Below are 26,214 nucleotides of genomic sequence, written 5' to 3' on the forward strand. Positions count from 1 at the left end.
TCTACAAAGAATTCTGGGAACATCAAGTGTGTTGCTTATTTACTAAGAGGTGGAGGAAAAGAACACTGTTAAATATGGTAAACACTCAGGATGACTATGGTGTCAAGCTATTATTTACTAATGGATCAGATTTCTCCTTAAGGTAAGACTGGCAGAATAAACTAATATAATTTTATTAAAAAAAAAAAACTGTTGGGGCAGCTGATGGCAAAGTGGATGGAGCACCTGCCCAGAAAGTAGGAGGATCTGAGTTCAAATTTGGCCTCAGACACTTAACACTTTCCAGTTGCGTGACTCTGGGCAAGTCACTTAACCCCAACCCAGCCTCAACAAAAATCAAAACAAAATCAAAAAAAAAATCCTGTTGAATTAAATATATTTTAATTAGTCCAAGTGTGTCTGTAAAATATCCAAAGTTGAACCTTAGCAGATTAGTTAGCTAATCTAACTATGATTATAATATCTAATATTATAACTATATTATATATAATATAGGATCAAATATTTACCATTTCTCAGTTATTTTGTCTTTTACTGCCTAGCAACCAATGTGTGCATTGTGCATTTGTCTATGAAAACAGAGTGAAGATTATTTTAACAATGAACAAATATCTTTTTTGAATTACAAGGTTCATATGCCATATCTTGAGATGTGAATATTAGAGAAAGTTTAATCTTTCTTAACAACTAAACAACAACAAAATAAAATTAGGACATGATTATAAAATTTGGAAGGAGGAAGAAAAGGAAAAGAAGTAATCAATGATATCTGGAGACAAAACAATGCAGTAAAGTAATCATATGCCAACCCAATTATTATCATGACATATGAAAAGAAGTAGAAAAAAAAGTTAAAATGCCAAAGGCATAATTTAATCAATATTTCTAAAGGAGTTTTCTTTTCCTTGCTATCTGACAAGATAATAAAAACTAATGTGCATTTTTTTTTCAAGAAACAACATGACTAATGCTATTTTTCTCCTTAGACAAATGATAAAAGATTTTTAAACCTGTGGACATGAATCAACAAATCCAGGAGAGTCATAGCTCAATGAACTAAAAACCAACTAATGATTCTAAGACTCATGATGAGTAAAGTCATTATGGACAATTTACTTATTATTGGGTCTGCGACAAATTAATTGACTTACTCTATCTTTTTTATCTACCTTCTATCTGTATTTGATGGGGAAAGGGATAAACTCCCAAAGTGGAAATTCCTTTCATTGATTTAGATTAGCAATTTACCTGTAATTTATAACCTTAGGGAGTTACCTATGAATTCAGATGTTATATGAATTTAACCACAGTCACAAGGCCAGAATGCTGTATAAACAGGACTTCAATTTACAACATTTTTATTTTAATTCCATACCTTTATAAAATAGAATCATATTAATCTGCAGTGATTCAATGGAAAGAATACTGAAGAAAATCTGGTTTAGGATGCCACTTTTGCAAATTACTAGATATCTTTCTGGTTCTAAGTCTCTTCATCTGTAAAATAGAGAGTGTTCTACTCCCTAGTATAAAGTATATTATGATTCAATAATATGTGCATATTATTTTAACTATGAAATATATATGTATAATTCAAAAATACTTTATTATATTACAGACAAATATGTACAGAACTTTAAGGATAAATAGTCCCTCACCTCAGCATATTAATCCCAGAAGCTACATACATACTTAAAAAAGGCTATAATTTTTCATACTTCATCTGTCCTTTTACAATTTAAATTTAGAAATTGAATCTTTTTTTTGGAAATTCTATTTTGTCCCTGGGTATTTATTCTGTTAAAATATCAGCATAACCCATTCTTATATTAAAAAAAAAGTTTGAAATAATCTACATAAGCTTTCTTTTTTTATACTTTGCATGAATATTCTTTGATTTTGACTTGTCCTTAAGAAATAAATTGAATGGTTCTTGGAAGAATTGCCTGATAGTTTTGGGCAAAATAAATTAAAGTAAGATTCATTTTATTTACAATTGCAGTGGTGAAAAGAAAATATTACATCTCAGAATCTACTTCAACATAATAGGATATTTAACATGGATTAACATTCAATATTTTCATTTTTGCAGGTCCTATGATAATTTCTATAAGTTATGTATTTTTTTTCCTTTATGACATAGCTTATCTGTATGGAAAGGTATTACTAAGTCAAATTCTACAATTCCTCTATACTTAAGAATCATCTTGGCTAGTACATTGCTTATATGAAAACCTTACATACAAAAGAATTGCTAGTGTAATGGCAGAAGAACAAGATTTTGAGTCCTAAAACCTATTAATTCCAGTAAAAACTTTGCATCATTTTTTATACCATAATATAATACATACTAACTCCTCCCCCCAGAAACCTCAGTTTCTTCTCTTATAAAATGAGGATAGAAATATTTCACTTTTTGTTTAGTATTGTTGTAAAGATGAAATGACATCGATTTAAATTGTTTGTAACTTTAAAGAATTAAATAAGTAGCAACCCCTGTGGTATGCAAAATTTGAAAATATTTCCAACTAGTATAGAATCATATTTCCCTATAGGATTTACATATGTATATAAACACACTAAATACACACACACACATATATATATGTATATACTTGCACACACATACACACATTCTTCTGGCCTTTATAATATTTTCTTTCTCCTAAAATTTAATTCTTTAAACTAATGTCTTTATCTGAACCATTTTATGTTATAGACATCATTTATTTCTTTTCAACTTATGCATATAAATGGTTTATAAAAGTTTCAAAACCTGGATTTTCCTTAATCCTCAGTGTGACAAGAAAACCTGGATTCATTTCTATGACCTCTTTTTAAGTTGATTTTCCAATAACAATGCTAATAATTATTTCCATATACTTTTTTTTCCTACTACTGTTTCCAGGCCTGGGCAGTTCTGAAGGAAGTGCTGAATTAGAGTAAACAAGAAGATATGCTGACAACATCTTAGTAAATTTAACAGTACGGTGCCTTATTCCCATATGCCTTACAAAATGGTTTCCTGTAATTTTGTTTCCAATAAAACAACGCATTGTAAAAGCAAGGAAGAACTCTCTATGTATGTGTAAGAGGATACACAATCTAATAATTAGTACATATATACATATTCCTATAAATGTCTTTGTTGTCCCTTTGTCCCACTTGGGAAAGGAGAGATTAATAGTTGAATAGACTTTGTTTAATATCACTTGTTATATTCAACCGATTAGTAAAATAATTGAGGTAACTTAAGGTTATGGTTATGGACATAGCTGATGCAATACTTGGAGTTGCACTTATTTCCAGTCATTTCTATTCATTTCTTTTTTCTCTATCTCACAAAAAATCTCATAGAACAATACCTAATACCAAAAATGAATTCTTGTGAATACTTTATAGGTCAATTCAATATGGACTGAACAAAATCTTTTTCAACCTTATTAAGAAACTTGGAAAATAACCTCAGTAGCATAATCTTCAAACTCAAAGGATATTGATGCATGTAAAAATAGTAAGAATCATTCAGACAATTAGGATAATTCATGTTAAAATGTGAGTTCATTTTAATTTCAAGGTAAGTGGTTAAAAGATGAATTTTGATTTTTCATTGCAGGAAAAATTAAAAAGAGTGATAATTTTAACAATTATATGTCCCCAGTAAAAAGTGAAAGCAAAACACTATAGAATATGTAGTGTTCTTTTCTAAATTATAATGTTCTTTGGGAGCAGGTTTCTTGGGGAGCTTCTGGGAGCACCCTTCGTTTCACCTCAAAGTAATAATTACCTCAAATGCAGCCAAGAGTTAAAGTCCAAATCCTTTATTGTCTTCTTCAAAGTTTTATTACCTTCACTTGGGGCTCAGCTAGTTTTCTGGAGGCCTTCTGAATCTTGGTTTCAGTGTTCTCCACAGGACAGCCTGCCACCACTTCTCTGTCTTCCTTTGTTCTGCCCTACTGCTGTCTCTGACTTGAGAATCTCCTCGACTGAATCCTGGCTTGTGACTCTCCTGGAATCAATCCTGGTTGAGGCTCCTAGTTTATATATGCTCTCTTAAAGATGTGAATCTTGTGGAATTGTACTAAATATTAAGTACATCTAGAGAACTAAGCACTCTGCTAAACAACCATTGTCTCTATCAGTTCCACTGACTTAGCACCTTGTAAGAATTGTAAGACAAATATACATAGGTTCATTTCTAATCTGTGCCAAGCTTTAAGTCATATAAGAAAATAAGAAGTCATCTAGGAAACTATTCTTTTGGTCTTTATCTGTGAGGTTTTTGAGTCTTAATATATCTTAAGTTTTTTTTTTTCTTCTCTTTCATGTGAAATAATATCTCTGAGTCAAGAAAAGATGAAAATAAATTTTAACCTAAAATAAATTTCTTAATGATTATTTCTTGATTTGAATATTGATCTTTCTCTTTTGTTGAATCTGTTATATTGGTTTCTCTGGTTAGCTTCTATTCTCAAAATGGTAATAACCACCCACCTTGTAATGGTATAAATGATAGGCTTTTAGGTGACATTTATAGTTCTCTGGGATGTTCTTTTTTAATAAACATTTCTCAAATGTTTCCTCTGTGTGAAAAATGTATTAAATGCTAATAATACACAGACAGATAAGACATAAACCATCTCTTTTAGAGATTTCTTTCTAAAAATAAATTCACTAACAATAACATAATTATTATTATCATAATAATAGCAATAAAAGAAATGCTATAAGTATTATCAATAATTATCACTAATAATAATTTTACTTTTCTTTAAAAGACATAGAGGAATCTATTACCAAGATTAAAAACATTATAGAAAAGATATATTTAAGGAACCTAGATTTGCTGGTCCACAATAATTAAATCAGAAAATGACAGAAATCGCTCAATATATTTAGCATCTAGTAAATATGTAGAAAGACAATAATCTGGAAGTTGGTATTTTATATCTGAAGTTATTTGTAAAAGAGATAAACTTGAAACCTTCCAATAAAATGAGGAGTAAAGCAAGAATATCCATAATCACCATTTAGTCAATATTTTACTTGAAATGCTAGTATTAACAATAAGACAAGAAAATGAAACTGAAGAAATAAAAACAGACAATGAGTAACCAAATCTATCATTCTTTGCAGATGATTATTATAACTAAAGAACTCTAAACTAAAAACCAAAGTGATATAGTTTCTGATGTTGTCATTTGTCCCTTTATCTCCAATTAATATATTCAGAGAAAGAATCGAAAAATTGAAGAATGTGTAGAATGATTTTATACACACACATTCACACATATCCCTTTTCTATTCTAATATGATATAGAAATGATTTTATTTCTTAAATTCAGAATAAAATAATTTAGAAATTACAATTAAGGTTAAGAACATAAGACCACTTTCACTCAATTAGGCTAAAAATAGAGTTTAAGAATAAGAGTAGTATGAAATGATTTGCTAGGTAGTTTAAAGATATATTGTAAAGGCATATGAATGTCAAGGTTAAGATTTAAGCTTGATTTTGAAGCCATATGACAGTATCTAAATAGTATATTAGAAAGATTAGTTGAGCAGTTGCATTTAAAATGGTTTGAATTTGGGGTTTAGTAAAGGCAAGAAGGAAAATTAGGAAGCTTTGCAAATAGTTTAAAAATATCCAAAGTAGGGTAATTCCTGGGAGAGTGGAGGAGCTAGGCTAGATATTGTGACAAGATTTGGCAAATGATAGAATTTGTGGAGTAAGGGAGCACCAGAAAGATTCAAAGATGACTGCCATAAATTTGCCAATACTACATTATATATACATGTATATACATTATATAATATGTGGATGTGTATATATATATATATACATATATATATATATACACATCCACATATTATATAATGTATATATATATATACACACACATATCTGTAGAGACAGATAAATTATTAGATAGATAGATAGATAGATAGATGTGTGTTTTTTCCACTTTGGGGGAAAGTTTTTTAAAAAAGAGAATATTTGTATTTTTATTTATATTGTTCAATATAGTTTAACAATTAAAATTAAAAAAAAAGACAGAAAACTAGTTCACTCCAATAATCATTTGGATCATGGTTTTGGGAAATGAAAATCATGAAATAGGTTCTTGAGAAATAGTAACTCTAAAACAATTGTCTAGAGTACATTAAACATTTCAGGCTTTGTATTTAAAGGAGGCAAAGCAGTGTGGCAGAAAGTAGCAATAGATACTAATATAGTTGCACCATTAACACCTGGAGTAAAAATTTTTACTTTTCTGTACATCCTTCTTCCCATCTCTTTAAAGGAAGAAGAAGGGGTAGACTAGATACACCCTAAACTCTATACTTTTAAATTTTTTAGCTATTTCCATGTACTAAATCAATAAGGATGTTACATATATGTATAAATAAATATATATGAAGGCATAGAAATTCCTGATCTATCTAGTTCAAATAATATATTCTCTTGTATAATATATATGTAAGTGTCCATATACATTTATATACATTAACAACATATGATAATATAGTCAATTTATGTTAAAGGAACATAATGTAGTTTAATATGTGAAAATATAATAAACATTTATGCTGATATCCATACTTTCTTATGATATAAAAATATAAATCAATACCATGATCAGATATAGTTTTATTGTTCTTACAGTTTTTATAAAAAACAGTTATACTTTATATTCTTTTAACAGGGGGAAAAGCATTTCCTTTTGCCTTTTTTCTTTTCCCCAGGATACTTCTTTTTTGCAAGTTAATTTTTTGGTACTGTTTCTTATTGTTTTCTTCTTAGCTCAGGCTACACGTGTATTAACAATTTGGGATGGAAACATCCCTGTCTCTATGTGTTTAAGTAGCCTTCTAATAAATGAAACGTCAGGGTTATTACTTCCAGCCTATTCTAAATCTTTAATTATCTTCACATTCTTTTATTTTGTCAAACTTTGGATGTTTTCAGAAATGAACCTTCAGAATAGATCATGTTATTTTAAACTTCTAAATAAAAAGAAAGAATGCAAGTAAGTAAAACAAACAACCCGGAAGACAAGAAGCTCTGAAGACTTTGAATTTGTTTAAAATAAAATAATATGCATGTAAAGTGTAGTGAAGAATGGAACCAATTATCCACATACTGCAGCCTACATGCACTCCCAATCTCCAAAGAACCTTTGTCTGAGATATTGAATAAAGAGACAAACTGAGCTTAGGGAACTCTAATTATCTTGATAATCAACTCCTTTCTCCTCTTAGCTTTTCAAGTATAAACACAGCTATAAAGTCAGATGTTTGTTGGGATGGCATTTGAGTATGCATGGCCATTACCCTGGGTCTTATCCTTGAAGAGGAATCATTCAAATCTAACACAAGAAGAATCTATTACTCAGGCCTCAGAGTTTGCACCTGTTCCCTCTTGGATGCAGCACCAATTTGCAGATCCTCATTTTTGCAAGGGAAGAATACTAAGAGGTTCAAAGATGGTTTAAAGATTAAGACTGAATTCTCAGAGGACTTTCCTAATTATGCATCTATTTGCCCACATAAAACCTCAACTTTGAATGTGTAATTAACTTGTTATACTGGCAAATGGATGTGAAAATGATTCAAGTTTTTGTATAGGTACTATTATAGAAATCCACTGAAGATTTGATTCTGTGTTCATACTGATGAAGTCAAGGGCACTTTAAAGTAGGGAACTTTATTCAATACCTCCACTTCATAATTTGTAAAAGAAATGATACTCATATTTGAATGCATATTCAAATGTTCTTTTTCTCATAGAAGAGGGAAAGGTACTTTCTAAAATTAGTATCATTCATGCAATTTGGAACATATACAGTGAGCATGCAAAGAAAGCTTTGCGGGATCCCCACATGAACAGCTTTTGAGAATGAATATTATATCCAGAAAGCCTCCAGAGAATCTTACTAGTTTTAAAAGTAGTTTTGCCATTAAAAATGCTTTTAGAAGAAAAACTCCAAAGAGCTTGAGTAGAAAAAGAGAGAATACAGATAACTGAGAAAGACGACTATGAAGAAAAAGTTTTGTGTTTCCCAATATAGTGACTAAGAGAAAAATAAAAAATGAATGGCAGTAAAAGAGATTGTTGCCAACCAAACACACTTATACTTGCATGCTCTTTTCTTAATGCTTGGTTTCAAAACTCATCATTTAACAGAAATTGCTCTCTATAAAATTATCATTGCTCTCTTAATTGTCAAACCTAATGGCTTTTTCTCACTCAGTACTCATCTTTCTTCAGCTTTCTATAGTTGTTTACATTTTACATTTTTGCCCTCTTTTCCTTGATAATTTGTTCTTTTTAGGCTTTTCTGATACTATACCTCTAAATTCTATTTAGCTAAACACACTAACTCTGGGTGTTAAAGCTTTGGTTTGGGCCTTCTTTCCTCTTACTTTATATTATTTCATTTGGTGATCTTATGATATACAACAGATTCTTTTATTATCTCTTTATTATTATCTCTAATCTATTATCATCTATATATAATTCTCAAATCTCTCTCACCCTAAACTCTCTTTAACTCCTGTCTTTCATCTCCAACTGCCTATTATACATCTTGAATTGTATATCCTATATACATCTTAACCTCAATATGTACCAAACTAAACTAATCTTATTTCCCCAAACCTCCCCTTTCTTCTAACTTTTCTATTATTGTCAAAGTCAGCACCTTTTTTTCCAATGACCAAGTTCCATAGCTAAGAAGAAAGTGATGGGAGCTAAAATAATCTGATAATACATCTTACAAAACTTAAAGACCAAACACCAAAAAATAGTTTCAGAGAGAGAAAGAGCTACAGGGAGACAGAGATGAAGAGACAGAGACAGAGAGGGAGAAACAGAGATAGAGAAACAAAGACTAGGAGATAAATAAATGGAAAGAATTAAGTCACCCCCACCCCCAAAAGGAGAAGGGCAACAGACACTGGGCCTGTGCATTGCAATATATAAATCAAGGTCAAGCTCAGCTAGCAATGTATGTTTTACAGGTATTTACTAAACCACTGGGTTGATATGGAAAAAGAAAATCACACAAGAAAATGATTTATAAATAGATCTTTACTAGTCTGATTCAAATACAAGGCAGTTTTCTATTCTTCTGACATCTTTTAGTAAACTGGCTATATATTTAAATAGTTGTTTAAACACCCTCTGATGCTTCTAGGGGAACTAATACCCTGGGAGTAAATCTATAAATTCATTACATTCAGATTGTTGAGCCCCAGGTGTAAGTAAAATGAGCCATGAATATTATTACTAGAGAAAGGTACCTCGAAGATCGAATCTCATACATGTGAGTCCAAAGCAGGAGTTCTGAATCACAGTCTTATATAATATATAGAGTAATTTTAAAAAGTTGGCTATAATTTTCAAGTTATCAAAAAATACAAAGATGATTCAGAAATGAACCTTGTTATTAATGAGCTATATTCTAACTGAAAAGATATAGCTAAAGTATCAGGCTATATTTGATAAATATCTGAAGTTAGGAATAAGCCAAAGGTCTTAGGAATTTGAGGATTGAAATATCATTCCTACCAAAAGGGAGAGCTTCATAAAGGAAGTAGAATTGGAGCTGAGTTTTTAAAGATGACTATTATTATGACAAGCAGATAGGAGGTAAGGAACAATTTACATATAGAATCATCATGAGAAAGGCTCAGAGGTAAAACAAAAAAACAAAGCAACAATAACAAAACAGATGAACATGTGTAAGGGTTGGATTTGGAGCATCTTTGGGAAGCTACCCTATGATGGCCAGTTCATGCCTCCATCTTCTTTACCACTATGCTTTTGAAGTTTATTTCTAATGAGGTTAAAGTTAAGTTTATCACTGGTGGAAAAGTTTGTCCAATGTCTGCCATGGCCTTCCTAAAATAGGTCCCCTACATTTGTTACTCAGGGCTGGTAATATCATCTCCATGATAAATGTTAACTAGAAATGATGAAGAATGACAATGGAACTCTCCATTCAAAACTCATATTGAGGTAATACCTTCTACCTCAGCCTTGATCATCAAAGCCCTGAATCATCCACACATGGAAAGAAGTTGAAAAATTATTAAATAAAATGGAAGTGTTATCCACTACAATATTCTTAATATTATTCAACATATAAGTCACACTACTTGACCAGAGTCTTCTCTGACATCATTTAAATACATTCTAGACATAGGTTAGGCTATGTGTTGTGACATCAATGGTAGACAGACTTATGATGCTGTTGATGGCCTTAAAAGTAGTACTGGGAAATGCTTGACTATTTAAAAGCCACAGTTAAAACAAGAAGGCCATTGCAATAAATTCATATTTGAAAAAAAAAAAGCAATAAAATAGGCAGATTAAAATTTATGAGTAGGGGAGCAATATAACAACAGAAACATTTTAGGAAAATTAAACTATCCTCATTGTGTATTGCTGGACAGAATTAAAGAAAGACTAGAAGCAGAAAGATCAGAAAGGAGGAAATATATTAAAAATGGAGCAGAAATAGAGTAGTCAAAGATTAGGTACTAATAGGGCATGAAGCTTGGGCGAAAATAATCTGTCTTTGAGATTTGGGGCCTAAGTGACTGAAAAAAATGTTAGTGAAATTCACAAAAATAAGTAAATCAGGAGAAATAACTAATTAAATTAGTTCTTAGAAAATGTTGATTCACAGTATATTTAAAAAGTGATTAGTGGCTATTAAAAGTTTTCATCTTGAAGTAGTCTGGGAACTTTCAATTGAAATGTTGCTATCAGAATAACTAAAAGGGTATTTTAGAGAATTGAAAAAGGAGTTTGGAGATTAAATTGGGTAGTATTGTTCTGTTAAAGGGTTTTGAAGATCAGCTCACAAATATTGGTATGGGAGGACTATCCCATTCCTAATTCTCTCTTCACATACCATCAAGCATCTTCAATTAGACTTTATTGAAAAGGCTAGCTAAATTACTAAGTAGCCTTTCTGGTACAAATTATCCTTGTGTGAATGTAGCGTCAGAAATAGAAAGGAACTCCAAGGTCAGCAATCACAGCTATACTCAAACAGGAATCCCTTCAATAATATCTTCAATAAGTGTTCTCCAAATTTCTATTTGAATTCTGAATAATTCAATTTTTTGTCCCCTTATCTACCCACCTCTCTAGAAACTGATCCATTCCTACACAAATTGGTCATCAAAATTCCATTCTCAGCTGACTTTATTGTTTGCTTTAGTTTCATTTCATTTTGTTTTGTTTTTGTTTTTCTGGTCATCAACTTATCCTCCATTTATTATACTATCAAATTCTTCCAAAATATATTTTTAAAATCCTCCAGCCAAAGAATTTCTTTTATCTGGGTATATTATAGTATTGGAAATAACTTTGAGGCATTCAAAATATAAAACCAATTTTTTGATGTTTCTATGCTATGAAACCAGAAGATGATGTGAAATTCATTCTCAAGTGAAACAAAGTTTATTCATTTTTCAACTGAAAAAGATGTCCATATGGGGTCAAAAGTTCTGAGTTCAAGCCTGACTCACCCTTTATGGTACTTCACAAAATTATGATACATTTCAGCGCTTCAAGAAGATCCCTTAGAATCAATGATTCTATGATTTTATGTTTACTTTAACTCTGAGCTATAATTAGAAAGGGACAATGAGTATTTGTTCTAGAGCACCAAAATTCAGAAAGAATGACAATTTTAAAAAATGGTTTTAAAATATAAACTGTAATACAATATATAAAAAGAACATGTATAAAGTATAATATAATATATAAGTATATAATATGATACTTATAAATATAATTATATAGAATAAAATATAGAATTAAATTTAAGTTTACATGTTATAAATACAAGTACTTTTCAGTATCATGGGGAAAAAACTGATCTAAGCATCTAATTCACAAAAAATAATTAGTAAATATAGAAAGCTACTTTATGAAGACATTATTAGTTATAGTTATCTCTCTCTAATTCTCAGTAGAATATGTCATAATTATGTCTGATTTTCACATGATTTATTTAAAGATTGCTTTAAGGACATATTTTGTGGTACTTGCAACAAGTATGCTTCTTGACCCCAGGTCTAAAACTGCTAGCTATAGCTCTGTTTGGGTTACACCTAAATATTAAGATTCTGTTATCCTTTGTCTTTTTCTGTGTCTATATGTTTGTGTGTTTATATGTGTATGTAGACATATATGTATAGATGTATGTGCATATTTACATATATAAACACAAATGACAAATAAAATGTGTGTGCATATATGTATATTGAATTAAAGGAAGTACCTCATAGTGATTTTGCAATTACTTAAATTTTATTTCAAAAGTAAAGAAAATGATCCAACAAATAAAGTTTCATATACTTAGACTCAATTTTTTTTTCCCCCATTTTGGTTTTCATGGGACTCTGTCTAAATTGTGATTATATCTCTTAGGCCTATAAAACACATCTAGAGTATAAATTGCAAGGCATGTCCCTGGAAAAGGATCTTAGGAAGTATGGAAAGGATTAAAGGAGCTCACACAATAGGGAATAGACATATATATGTATATGTATATATAGGGAGTTTACACATTAGGGAATATTACATATATATATGTACATGTATATATACATGTCTGTTCACACAATTTTTGGGTGACAAGACTAGTCACTAAAAAAGGAGAGAAACTACACAATACTTACTTCTTTTTGATACTGTATTTTAACTTAGTGTGGAATATTATTATAATTATGAATAACAATATAAACTTTTGGCTCCCAGTCACTTCTAAATGAGCAAGGTCATAGTAATAACAGACACAAATAGTTTTATATTTTGGCATTGGCATTTGTGGAAAGAAAAAGTCAGAAAAGATTTCATTTGGTGAATACTAATGAAGCATAGGAATGGGTTGAAGTATTAGATGGTTATTCCTAATAGAATGCCCCCTGTCTACCTTATACTCCACCTCCATCGGTACTCTTGCATTCTGTTATTATAGGATAGATGCATTCTGAACTTTTGTGAAGGACAGATATCAGTGAAAAGTGGCTGATGTTTAGTGAGGTTAAACTGCTACTTTGCTTCTTCCTGGAAACTACTAAGCAGATTAGAACAAAGCCTACCTAATTCTTAGCTAAACTGTGAGATGCTTACTTTTGGGTCTATCTCTCTTCTGTTTTAGTAAGGGAGAAAGAGATAGAGAAGAGAAATCTGTCCTTTCCAGATTATAGCTTCACACAGCTAATGCTTAATTACAGCTGATAGGGGGTGGGACCAAGGTAGCAAAATAACCCTGGAATCTGGTTTCCCTTGAAAGCCTCACAAAACCAAGCCTCTGAATAGAGTCTAATGGAATATAATCTCTCTCCAGCTCAAGATAGACTGGAACACTTCAACAAAGGTCAGTCTTACTGGGGTGAAAAGATCAGCCCAGCTCAGATAGGCTCAGGGAAAACCTAATACCTTTGGTCTGGATCAGTAGAGAAGCAGAGCAGTGGGGAAGCTTCCAGTCCCACATGTTTCCTCAACAGAGCAGGCAAAACTAGTTCCTATAAACACAAGGGACCCCTGTGCTCAAAACCAAGGCTTAGACTTGCACAGGAAGTTTGGGACAGTGCCCCCGTTACCCCTGGAGGAGAGCTCAGCTACAAAAGTAAAAAAAATTAAATTAAATTTAAAAAAAACCTTGACCATGGAAAATTACTATGGTGACAGGGCAGAGCAAAAACACCAACTCAGATGAAGACAGAATGTCCACAGAAGAAATCTCAGAGTGATATAAATTGTCTCAAGCCAAAGAGATTTCTTGGAAATGCCCAATAAAAGGCAAATAAGAAAGGTAGAAGAAAAAATGAGAAAGGAAATGATAGTTATACATGAGAGAATCAACAGTTGGGAAAAAGTAAGGGAAAAATGGTCTGAAGAAAACAACCATTTAAAAAGTAGAATTAATCAAATGGAAAAAAAGATACAAAAGATAAATGAAGAAAATCACTTATTAAAAATTGGACAAAGAAAATGGAAGCTAATGACTTTGTGAGACAGGCAGAATCAAACTAACTAAAATAAATGAAAAAAAATATGAAATACCTCATTGATAATGTTTTTTCAGCAAAAAGAAAAACCATAATGAGATAACATACTAAAATATATGGGATGCAGCAAAAACAGTCCTTAAGGGAAATTTTATATCTCTAAATAGCTACAGAGATAGAGAAAGAGAAGATAAATGAATTGGGCATGCAACTAAAAAAGTTAGAGAAAGAACAATTTAAATTAAATTTATTACTCAATTAAATACCAAATTAGAAATTCTGAACTCAAAGGAGAGATTAATAAAATTAAAACTATTCAACTAATAAATCAAAAATAAGAATCAATTTTATGATAGATACCAAAAAAAGATAAAATTTTGTTAATTTTTTGTTGTTGTTGTTGTTGTTGTTGTTGAGGCATTTGGGGTTAAGTGACTTGCCCCCAGGGTCACACAGTTAGGAAGCTAGGAAATGTTAAGTGTCTGAGACCAGATTTGAACTCAGGTCCTCCTGATTTCAGGGAGCCCAGCCGCCTAGCTGCCCCAATTTTGTCAATTTCTTTAGAAAAAGGAAAGAAAAACCAAATCACAAACATCAAAAATGAAAAGAGTGAAATTACCTACAAAGAAAGAAATTAAAACAATAATTAGGAGCTATTTTGTGCAACTCTATGGCAACAAGTCTGACAAAATAACCTGAAATGGAGGAATATTTACAAAAATGTAATTTGCCCAGATTAACAGAAGAGGAAACAAATTACTTAAGTAGTCCCATTTTAGAAAAAGAAATTGAACAATCATTAATGAATTCCCTAAGCAAAAATCTCCAGGGCTATATGTGACAAGTGAATTTTATCAAATATTTACATACAATTAATTTCAATACTATGCGAACTATTTGGAAAAATAAGTAAATAAGGAGTCCTGCCAAATTCCTTCTATGGCACCAATATGGCATTGACATTTAAATCAGGAAGAGCCAAAACAGAGAAAGAAAATTACAGACTAATCCCCCTAATGAATATTAATGCCAAAATTTATATATATATGTAATGGGCTGAAGCTGAGCAGATGCTCTGAGGTCCAGTTGGAGCACTTATTGGACAATACTCTATTAGTATATGCTTGGAGAAAGAATGGCCCCACCCACTCTCTGTACAAGTTTGATGTGTTGTATAGGAGATTGGATAGAGGATTAGGTGGATGGAGTGTGAGAGCCAGAGGCACTGCTGGCCAGATTCATGTTGCGATTGCTATCACTTCATATCGCCATGCCCCTTCACCTCCACAAAGAATAAAGATCAAAGACTTTCACTTGCCCTGATTTCAGCTGATTTTAAAATACCCTGGGTGCTAAACACGGTCATCACACACATTGTGTGCAGAGCTGTTTCAATATAAGGAAAACTATTACCATAATTGACCATATCAATAACAAAACTAAAAGAAATCATATGATAATTTCAATAGATGCAGGAAAAGCTTTTGACAAAATATAGCACCAATTCCTATTAAAAACACTAGAGAACATAGGGATAAAGGGAGCTTTGTTAAAATAATAAGTCGGATCTGTCTAAAACCTGCAGCAAGCATTATTTGTAATGGAAAGAACTTGTTTGCATTCCCACTAAGATCAAGGGTGAAATAAGGTTGCTCATTATTGCCACTGTTATTTACCATTGTACTAGAAATGTTGCCTTTAGCAATAAGAAAAGAAAAAGAAATTAAAGGAATTACAATAAGCAATGAGGAAATACATTTATCACTCTTTGAGATGATATGATCATATATTTAGAGCATGCTAGAAAAACATCCAAAATCTACTGAAACAATTCACAGTTTTAACAAATTTGCAGGATGTAAGATAAATCCACACAAATCACCAGCATTTCTATATATTACTGACAAATTCCATCTACAAAAACTAGAAAGAGAAATTCCATTTAAAATTACTGTAGACAAAATAAAATATTTGGGGATCTACCTGCCAAGACAAATCCAAGAACTATATGAACACAATTACAAATACCTGTCACACAAGTAAAGTCAGATCTAAACAAGTGGAAAAATATCAATTGATCATGGGTAGGGCAAGCTAATATAATAAAAATGACAATTCTTCCTAAATTTGTCTACTTATTCAGTACCATATTAATCAAATTGCCAAAAAATTATTTTATAGAACTAGATTACAAAATTCATCTGGAAGAAAAGGCCAAGAATATCAAGGGAATTAATGGAAAAATACAAAGGATGGTAGCTTAGCAGTATCAAACTTAAAACTATATTATAAAACAGGAGTGATCAAAACTGTTTGGTATTGGCTAAGAAAGAGGTTGGTGAACCAATGGAATAGATTAGATACATATGACATATGTCTATGTCTTGTTTGTCTCTTTAACTACATAAGCCTATTGTGATCTATAGTATAAATAGTATAATCTGTAATATAGTATATAATAATTTAGTATTTGATTAGTCTCTAAATTCCAGCATCTGGAATAAAAATTTACTATTTGACAAAAATTGCTGGGGAAAATGGAAAATAATTTCAGAAACTCAGCATAGAACTACATTTCACATCCCACACCAAAATAAGGTCAAAATGGGTACATGCTTTGGTTATAAAGAATTATATCATAAACAAATTAGGAGAGCAAGGGATAATTTACGTATCAGATCTTTGGAGAAGGAGGAATTTATGATCAAAGAAGAACTAGATAGCATAATTAAAGGCAAAATGGACAACTTTAATTACACTAAGTTTTAAACATACTAAGTTTTTGCAGAAATAAAACCAACAGAAACAAGATTAGAAGAGAAGTACAAAGCTGGGAAAAAGTCTTTACAGCCAGTGTTTCTGTTTCATTTCTAAAATGTATAAAGAGTTGTGTCAAATTTATAAGAGTACAAGTCATTCCTCAGTTGATAAATGGACACAGGATATGAATACACAATTTTCAGATGATGAAATTAGAGCATCTACAGTTATTTAAAAAAATGCTCTAAATCACCATTAATTAGAGAAATGCAAATTAAAACAACTCTGAGGTTGTTTTACATCTCTCAGAATGGTTAAGATGACAGAAAAACAACAATAAATGTTGGAGAGAATTGCATTGTTGGTAGAGTTGTGAAATGATCATTCTGAAGAACAATCTGGAACTGTGCTTAAAGGTCTATCAAACTGTGTATACCCTTTGACCCTGCAGTGCCATTACTGGATCTGTATCCCAAGAAAATCATAAAGGAGGGGAAAGGAACCACATATGCAAAAATGTCTTAGCAGCTATTTTTGTGGTAGCAAAGAATTGAGAAATTAGTAGATGTCCATTAATTAGGAAAAAAGGTTGAACAAATTGTGATATATTAAGATTATGGAATATTTTGTTTTATAAAAAATTGTGAATAAGCTGATTTTAGAAACTCTAAGAAGATTTACAATGACTGATGCTGAGCTAAACAAGTAGGATAAAGAAGACATTGTATATAGTAACAGCAAGACTGTGCCATGATCAACTATGAAAGACTTGGTTTTTCTCAGTAGTTTGGTGACCCAAAGCAAACCCAATATACTTTGGACTGAAAATGCCATCTGCATCCAGACAAAAGAACTAAGTAGATAATGTAAATGTGTGTATGTGGAGGCAAGCAATATGGTTTCTCAGAGACTATCCGCTAAAGTAGGTGAAGCCTTAGGCCTTAGTTTCGATTTTCTAGAAATCATGTGATCTTAAAATTGTAACTTTTGCTTGCTTACCTCATTTCTAGTTGGCCCATCGTCACCCCCCTGCCATAGGAGGGAAAAGTAACTGCAAGAGCCAATCAAGACAAAATACTTTGCTTAAGGGGGGTTTTGGGGAAAGGGTTGGGTATTGCTTGTCTATTTAACCATGCTCTTTATTTCTGGATCTGGCTTTCCTCATTCTGACTTACACAGAGTGTGGACTGCCCGCTTTTTGCAAGATTCTAATAAAAACTTTTTACCTTCACTTTGAGAGATCTCTGAGTTGACACTTTGGGTTAGGGTCTCTGTACCCCACACAGTTCTGGGGGTTGTCCAGGATCATGTGACTCAGAGGGGAAGGACCACTACCCCTATTTGGGGGCGGGCGCCTGTGGGACGCTTTGTTATTATGACCTTCCGGAGTGGATGGTGTTTCTCCTTTCTGCTGAGCAAAGTGCCTGAAGGGAGAGACTCAGAGAAGGAGAAAGTGAAAGACATGCATCCATGCTCCTTGTGCAGACAATGGATTCATACAGTCTGTAAAACCTATGGATGTATAACTTGAAGGTAAGCACTCAGGAGTCTGGGGGTCAATTGGCTGGGTTGAGGGAGATGCAAGAGGAAGAGCCTCTGTGCAAATGACCCCAGGGGAAAGAGCTCTCTGAGAAAACTTTCGGGTGACTACTAAGGGCGACCTCTGTTGGGGGTAAATTCAGAATAGCAAGAGGAGTCTAAGGACAATCCTCACTAAATTATGAGGAAATTATATCCAAGCCCCAAAGTAAGGAGCTATGTCAGAAAGTGCTGGCTAATAGCCCCTTGGGGAATAGGCTACAAAATTGGAATGAATCACGAAAATATAGGGGTAAGGAAAAGAAGAAAATGATAAAATAGTGTTGTTTTGTCTGGGGTGACCAAAACATTGGCAGTGGAGCAATTTGGCCAAAATATGGATCCTCTGAGGATTGGGTATGCTGACAATTGAATTTATATGTAAATGGAAAGGATCTTTTTAATCTAGAGGAAGCATCTTTCACCTGGCTTTCAGAGATTGAGGCATATTTTTGAGTCAATCGAAGGAGGCAATAAGTCACAGGAGACAAAGCAGGAGATTCCACCTCACCCCTGAGAACCTCTGCTTGTCATTCTGTCTCTCTATGCTCTACCCCCTCCAGCACCTCCAGTGGCAGCGGCACTCTAAGAGGCGCCTCCAGTGGACCAATCTGGATCACCTGAGCCCCTTCTTATTGATCTGGGACCCCAGAAATAGCGGAAGCTAGGGAAGGACACAAATATTTGAGGAAGGAATTAAAACCACTGAAGAGAAATGTAGAAAATCTTCACTTTCCAAAATCTGGAGAGGATAGAATGTATCCCCTCAGAGAGGTTCCTTTTGGGGGACCACAAGAGGGAATAGGGTTTGTCAGTGCTCCCTTGACAGGAACTGAGATTAGAAACTTTAAGAGAGATTTAAAATCTATTATGGAAGACTACGCAGGGGTCTCCAAACAGCTAGACCAATTTTTAGGACCAAATATATATTCATGGGCTGAGCTTCGACATATATTAAATATGTTATTTACCCAAGAGGAGACAGTGGCCATGGAGGAGTGAGAAAGACGTCACCCGTCTGCAGATGGAGTTATGACAGCAGAAAAAAAGTTTCCCCTTGCGAATCCAGGATGGGATAATAATAACCCCCTTCATAGACAGAACATGCAGGATTTAAGAGAGAATTCATTATAACTGGAATTAAGAATGCATTTCCAAAGAGACAGAATATTAAAAAGGCATTAGAAATTATGCAGGAGAATGATGGATCCCCTTCCAGATTCTTAGAATGGCTAAAGGAAGGGATCCAGAAATATTCAAGACTGGATTCAGAGGATCCAGAAACACGGATCCCCTTCCAGATTCTTAGAATGGCTAAAGGAAGGGATCCAGAAATATTCAAGACTGGATTCAGAGGATCCAGAAACAGAAAGCACTTTGTTTCTAATTCATAGCCAGAGATTAATAAGAAATTACAGAAACTAGAGAGATGGAGCCACAAACTGTTAGAGGAATTGCTTGAGGCACTGAACAGTGATGGGCACCCATATCTCAGTAGCACTGAGTGACAGTACCAGTGGTGATCAGGTCCCTGCACTCCCTGTACATGTTGAGGGTCCCACTCCTGGAATCGTAGCGTAGCCAGATGCCAAAGTTTTTCACCCTAAGAGGGGACTTTTCAAAGACCTGTCCACAGTACACAATTTCTCCAGAAGACTTCTTCATCTTTTTCTGCTGGGAAAGGAAGTACCAGAATCGGGACTTGGCCACAACATGATTAGGAACAAAGATGCCCATTCGATACAAAGGTGGCATTGGACTCTTGGGAGTAGGCAGTCAGTGTCCAACTATCTTGTACTCTCTCAGGGTTCCTGAGGCCTTCATGGTGCTGCCCAAGCCGCTTTTCAAAAATGTTAACTATTATTGGGATGAAAGGGGGAAACTTTAATATTCTAATTATTTAAAGGGTGGAATTAGAATACCAAGATATAAAGGCCCATGAATGTTTGATCTTAGTCCCAGCGGCTGGGATAAATTTGCTGGAGAGAGATTTAATGAATAAACTTTCTATTAGTCTGGTCCCCCAGGGATCTCTTTTAGTCCCTATCAGGATATGTGTGCTAAGGGAGGAAGATAAAGAACAAATAGATCCACAAGTTTGGACAAGCCCCACAAATCCAGGGAAGCTAGACATTACTCTAGTTAAAATAAAGTTGAAAGACCCATCCATAGTGATTAGGGTTAAACAATACCCCAGTTCATTAGAAGGTAGGGGGGGGTCTCAAGCTGCTGATTGAAGGTTTGTTGTCAGCAGAATTTATCGAACCTTGTATATCTCCTTTTAATATACCAGTCCTTCCCAGAAAGAAAAAAGATGGAAAGAATAGGATGGTGCAGGATTTGAGAGGAATTAATAAGATAGTTCTACCCTCTCACCCAGTGGTACCTGATCTTCATACAATTTTAGGAAGACTACCAGAGCACAGCTCATGGTTTAGTGTGGTGGACCTGAAAGATACTTTTTGGAGCTGTCCACTGGAGTGGGGATATATTTACTTTTTAGGGGGGAAATACTAGATACTAGAAACCAAGAAACTGTTAGTATGGCTACATTACTTTCTGGGAAAACAAGGCCTCCGTGTATGGCAAAACAAATTACAGTTTGTGGAAAAGGAGGTAAAATATTTAGAATATTTAATTAGTAAAGGAAGAAAAACTAGATCTGGCCAGAGTAGAGGGAATTATACAAACAAAGAGGCCCAAAACAAAAAGTGAACTCAGAAAATTTGGGGGGATGGTAGGATGTTGCATAAGTTGGATAGATTCCTATGTAGTTCTAACCAAACCTTTGTACAAACACCTGTTGGAAAATATTTTAGAAGAAATAAATTGGGATCAAGAGAGTGAGAAAAACTTGTCTGTTAAAAAGGGTTGACTTCAGCTCCTGTCCTAATACTGCCTTTTTAAGACAAGCCTTTCCACTTATTTGTGAACATAGACAAAGGTGTGGCACTGGGAGTATTGGCCAAAGTGAGGGGGACACAATGACACCCAGTGGCATTCTTATCAAAAATGTTAGATCCAGTGGTCAGGGGCTGGCCCACTTGCATTCAGGCTGTGGCTGCTTCGGATTTATTAGTAGAAGAGAGTGGAAGAATCACTTTTGGAGGTTGCTTGGTAATTAGTGTGCCCCATTAAGTAAGGACTATTCTCAATCAAAGGGCAGGTAGATGGTTAACTGCCGAATATTGAAATATGAAGCCATACTTTTGGAGAAAGATGATTTGATTGTAATTCAAGATAACAATCTAAATCCGGCTGAATTCTTTTCTGAACATAAGACTAGTGAACATGACTTCTTAGATCTGATAGAATATCAAACTAAGGTTCGGGGAGACCTGCAGGAATTGCCATTGTTGGAAGGTGTAAATTGGTTTATAGATAGGTCGTCACAGGTGTTGGGAGGAAAAAGGTTGAATGGGTATGCTATAATTGACACTAGTACATTAGTACTAGTTCATTAGTACAAGCTGGAAGTCTACCCAAGACATGGTCAGCACAACCCTGTGAATTGTATGCACTAAATCAAGCTCTGAAACTGTTGAATGATAGCAGGAAGGGTCATGTATGGGGAAGTGGCACATATATTTGGGAAACTATGGGAAGAAAGGGGAATGGTTTAATAGCAAAGGAAAAGAATTGGCTCATGTGACTCTCCTGATGGATGTATTGCAAAATTTAACACTACCTAAAGCTATTGTTATTGTCAATGTGAAAAGACAACAGGTGGGGAATACATTTGAGGCCTGGGGTAAACCTTGTTGATGAAGAGGCAAGGAAAGCTGGGAATGAAGGAGATGTTACTAAAGGAATGATGATATTAATCCCTGCTCTGCCACCCAATCCACCTTCCCCATCCCTTACCAGGGAGGAAAAATTAAAAGCCATTGATTTGGGCCCCTGAGAAGATGACATGGATGATAGTTTCTTCCAGATGGCAGGAAGGTACTGACCAAAGCATCATATGAAGCAAATTCTATCTTATCTACATCAAGGCAACCATTGGGATGTCCAAAGACTGTGTGATGCTGTGCTTACTATGTTTTTGACCTTTGGATTATACACATTGGCCCAGCAATTGGTGGAGGGATGCCTGATCTGTTGAAGGACAAATAAGTTCTGCCTTACACCACGTGCAAGCTGGAGGAAAACTCCAGGATTGAGAGTGTTTCAGAGTATACAGGTGGATTTTACCAAGCTACCCATAGTTGGACCCCTCAAATATCTTTTGGTAGTAGTAGACCCCCTGACCTCATGAGTTGAGGCTTTTCCCTTATCCTGGGTAACTACCCTTGTGGTGAGCACAATTTTATTGGAAAATATAATCCCCAGGTATGGGATGGTGGAATACACTGACTCAGAGCAGGGCACCTATTTCATGGCAAGAGTTCTTCAAGGTCTGATGAAGGTCCTGGAGATTTCTTGGGAATTTTATACCCCTTGGCATCCTCCCTCTTCAGGCAAAGTAGAAAGGATGAACCAAGAGATAAAGAATAATTGACTAAGTTGGGCCTAGAAACTGGGTTACCCTTGCCTTGCTTAGAATTAGGACTAAACCTTGGAGGGATATTAGATTGTCACCTTATGAACTCCTAAATGGTCATCTGTACCCTGGAGGAAGAGGATTAAAAGGTTTAGACCCTATATGGGATACTAAAAGATTTGTTTATAAGAAGATATGTTTCACAACTTGTTAAGCATTTATAAGAACTACAATTAAAAGGACTCATTGTTCAGACCCCACTTTAGGATTTGCTGTACATAAATACTAGGCCAGAGACTAGGTTCTGATCCAAACCTGGAAAGAGGAAAAGTTGACTCCAATCTGGGAATGACCTTTCCAAGTCCTTCTGATCTCGGACACAGCTGTAAGGACTCAGGAACGTAGTTGGATCCATCACACTTGAGTAAAGGGACCTGTGGATGCCCTAAAAGAGTGGATTGTAGAACCTGACCCTGCGGACAAACTGAAATTACATCTGAAAACTAGAACTCACTAACTTTGGGAATTTGAAGATTCTGTTGGACTGGACTATCTTATTATAATTTTCTCAGAACCATGGGGCCAAAAATGGAATCGAAATGTCAGGGATTGTGCATTGTATTCCTATGTTTCATATTTTTCTCATTTACTTTTATAGCTCCCATCCCCAATCCTCTATTGGGGAAAGAGAATAGCTTTCAAAGTTTGGTGCAGATGATCACTGATACTTTCTATGTCAGAAATTTCTGGCTCTGCAGAAGGCCCCATCAGTTTGATCAGTGGGTCTGAGTAGCTGTGCCAATGGATCCAGCCTAGCTTTTGTGTAAGAAGTTAGATGTACACAATGGGACTGGATTTCAATCAGAACAAGGAAAGCATCGATGGTCACTAACTGAATCAGTCCCTAGCAAATATTGTCTGAATCAAACCAGGGAAGGGAAATGGCTAGGAAATAGTAAGTGTGACTGGACTTACACTGTGGAGGTTAAAGTAACCAGATTTAATTGAATGCAATATAATAATAGATGGAATAGGATCCATGTTCAATGCAGGAATGGTGTGTGCACTAACCTTCGGAGGGAATCAGATTACTGCCAATTTTCACCGTGTCATAACTTAAATTGGCCACCAAACCGATATGAAATAGTTCTGCAATCAGGAGATGACAATGGCTATCCGTATGGGCCCTGACAAGTGGAGGAATGTATGAGGTGTGGAGAAAAGGGGATTTTAGCGTGGCCTTGGTATAAATAGGCCTGGAGAAATTCAACTTGGTTTGGCTATTTCTCCTCCTTCTGGAGTGCAATAGATAGATCTGAGCCCAACATTATGGACTGTGATTTTAAAAAGAATCAACAATTATAAAGATGCCAGTATCTAAATATAGCTTGAATTTTACATTGATGGCCTATTAGGAGACAAAGACTTATAATATTTTCCAGTGGTCTTTAAGAGAACCAAAATTTTTGAAAAGAGTAATTCAGTTCTAAAGGGATAGTACTGGATTTAGAGTCAAACAATTTATATACAACTTCCTCTACATTGGAGCAGTGTCTGTTATATTGGCTTAATAAGGCCAAAGTTTTTCTTTCTGCCTGACACTGGCAGAAACCATTTAGGAATTCAGCTCTATGATGATTTGAGAAGAGGGAAAAGAAGCATTGACACTTTCCTTACCCAAAATGGGGATGCTAATGGATGGGGAGACACCTGGCCTCCTAAGAGTAAAGTCCAAGAATATGGACTAGACACATGATGGTAGTTGGGAATATAGGACTCCTATATATAGACTACTTCAGCTCCAATAAATCATAGAAATTGTCACCAAACTCTAGAATTATTAGCTAATCAAGCTAACCAGATGAGGGAAGCAGTTTTACAACATAGGTTGGTCTTGGATTATTTATTAGCAGAAGAAGGAGGAATCTGTGGAAAGTTAAATCTGTCCACTTGTTGCATGCAAATCAATGATAATGGATGAGTGGTAAAAGAAATCACTAAGAGTACTAGGAAGCTTGTGCATGTCCCCATACAATCATAGAAATCCCCATTTAATACCTCTTGGTGGTGCTGTTTGGGGACAGTTGGTGGAAGCAGGCCTTAATGATTCTTGCTTGTAGCTATTAGTGGAATTATATTGATTCCTGTGGGCCTCCCATGTATGATCAAACTGCCATTGCCAAAACAATCAGACTAGAGACAAAAACTACCGAAGGAGTTAGGTTAATGGTTTTGAGAGGACAAGATTGGGAGCCTATACCTACCACCATGCAGGGTGAACCAGAAGGAATCAATGATGACTTAGAAAATCATTATGAAAGTATGCTCCAACTGTTTGAGGATAAAGAATGTGAAAGAATGTTGGAAAATTTCAATGAGAAACCACAGTAGGGTATAGAAGAGGAGGGATTAGAGGGGAGGAGGCAAGCGATGTGGTTTTTCAGAGACTATCTGTTAAAATAGGTGAAGCCTTAGGCCCCAGTTCAATTTCCTAGAAATCATGTAATCTTAAAATCAGAATTTTTGCTTGCTTACCTCATTTCTAGTCGGCCCATCATTACCCCATCTGCCATATGGGAAAAGTAATCGCAAGAGCCAATCAAGATAAAATGCTTTGCTTAAGGTTTCTTTTGTGGGGAAGGGTTGGGTATTGCTTGTCTATTTAACCATTTTTTTATTTCTGGATCCAGCTTTCTTCATTCTGACTTACACGGGGTGTGGACTCTCCTGCTTCTTATGAGATTCTAATAAAAACTTTTTATCTTCCCTCTGAGAGAACTCTGAGTAAGTCAATTTGGGTTAGGGTCTCTGTACCCCACACATAAATGAACTCATGCTGTGTTCACTTGTTTTTTCTTCTTTTTTCCTCTCCCATTATTATTCTTTTTTGCTTGGATTTGTCTCTCCCAACATGATTAATAAACCAATGTATATAAAAAAATAAATTTACCAGAAAAAAGTATAGCCGATAAATACAAAATTTAGATGCTTTCTTCAATTTCATTTGATATCAATGCTTCTGTCAAGCCAAAATTTGGGAAGAGTTTTTTTTTTCTTTTAAAGGGAGAAGAGGGTAATCTTCTTTGAAAGTATAGTAAGCTATGAAGGGAGAAGAAGGAATATATCTAGTTTGGATTTCCCATAAGCAAGAAAGATATACCATAATCCTGTCACTAATATATACTAACCTACAAATAGGAAAGCAAACAAACATAAAACATAATGTATGTCCCTTGCCCTAACCTAAATGTGTCCTTGAGGCAAATGAGAATCTAGAAAGGATAAACTTCACATAAGGTACAATATTGAAAAATTTTAGAGGTATAACTTTCCTGGGAGCTCATGACAAT

General features: G+C 34.3%; 1 protein-coding gene across 1 annotated transcript in view; it reads right to left on the minus strand.

Moving 5' to 3' along the window:
- The window catches only part of LRP1B (LDL receptor related protein 1B), a 2,056,943-nt gene that overhangs the window by 908,308 nt on the left and 1,122,421 nt on the right, over positions 1-26,214 (minus strand). The gene's annotated exons all lie outside the window — the stretch shown is intronic.

The sequence above is a fragment of the Antechinus flavipes genome, chromosome 3 (assembly GCF_016432865.1).
Source record: "Antechinus flavipes isolate AdamAnt ecotype Samford, QLD, Australia chromosome 3, AdamAnt_v2, whole genome shotgun sequence".
In the NCBI taxonomy this organism is placed as follows: Eukaryota; Metazoa; Chordata; class Mammalia; order Dasyuromorphia; family Dasyuridae; genus Antechinus; species Antechinus flavipes.